This window comes from Penaeus monodon, chromosome 20 (assembly GCF_015228065.2).
Source record: "Penaeus monodon isolate SGIC_2016 chromosome 20, NSTDA_Pmon_1, whole genome shotgun sequence".
NCBI lineage: Eukaryota > Metazoa > Arthropoda > Malacostraca > Decapoda > Penaeidae > Penaeus > Penaeus monodon.
In genome coordinates this window covers 12591644-12591985 of record NC_051405.1, presented here as the reverse complement: position 1 = coordinate 12591985, position 342 = coordinate 12591644, and positions in this window count along the sequence as shown.

The following is a 342-nucleotide window of genomic DNA, read 5'->3' as shown; positions in this document are numbered from 1 at the left end:
GAATTGTACTGAACAAAACATCGTTATATTAGGCACCACATAAAGAAACTGCAAAAACGTTCGCACTACGTAGAATGGCTTATAAATAAATTCTAGGATGAAAGCCTCTCATTTTTTTCTTCTAATGAGTACAACGCCTGTAGAATTTCGAATACTGGTTCATTTGTTATGTACGTTGACTTAAGTGGTCCGGTTTTCAATCTACGGGTCCTTTGAAGTCTTACATGGGCAAGGACAGGGCTGTGTTGTTGCAGGGAAAAGCGGAGACTGAGCAAGACCTTTGATGTTTTAATGTAAACAGAAATTAGTCGGATTCACCCAGCAGAAATAAATCGGGTACGT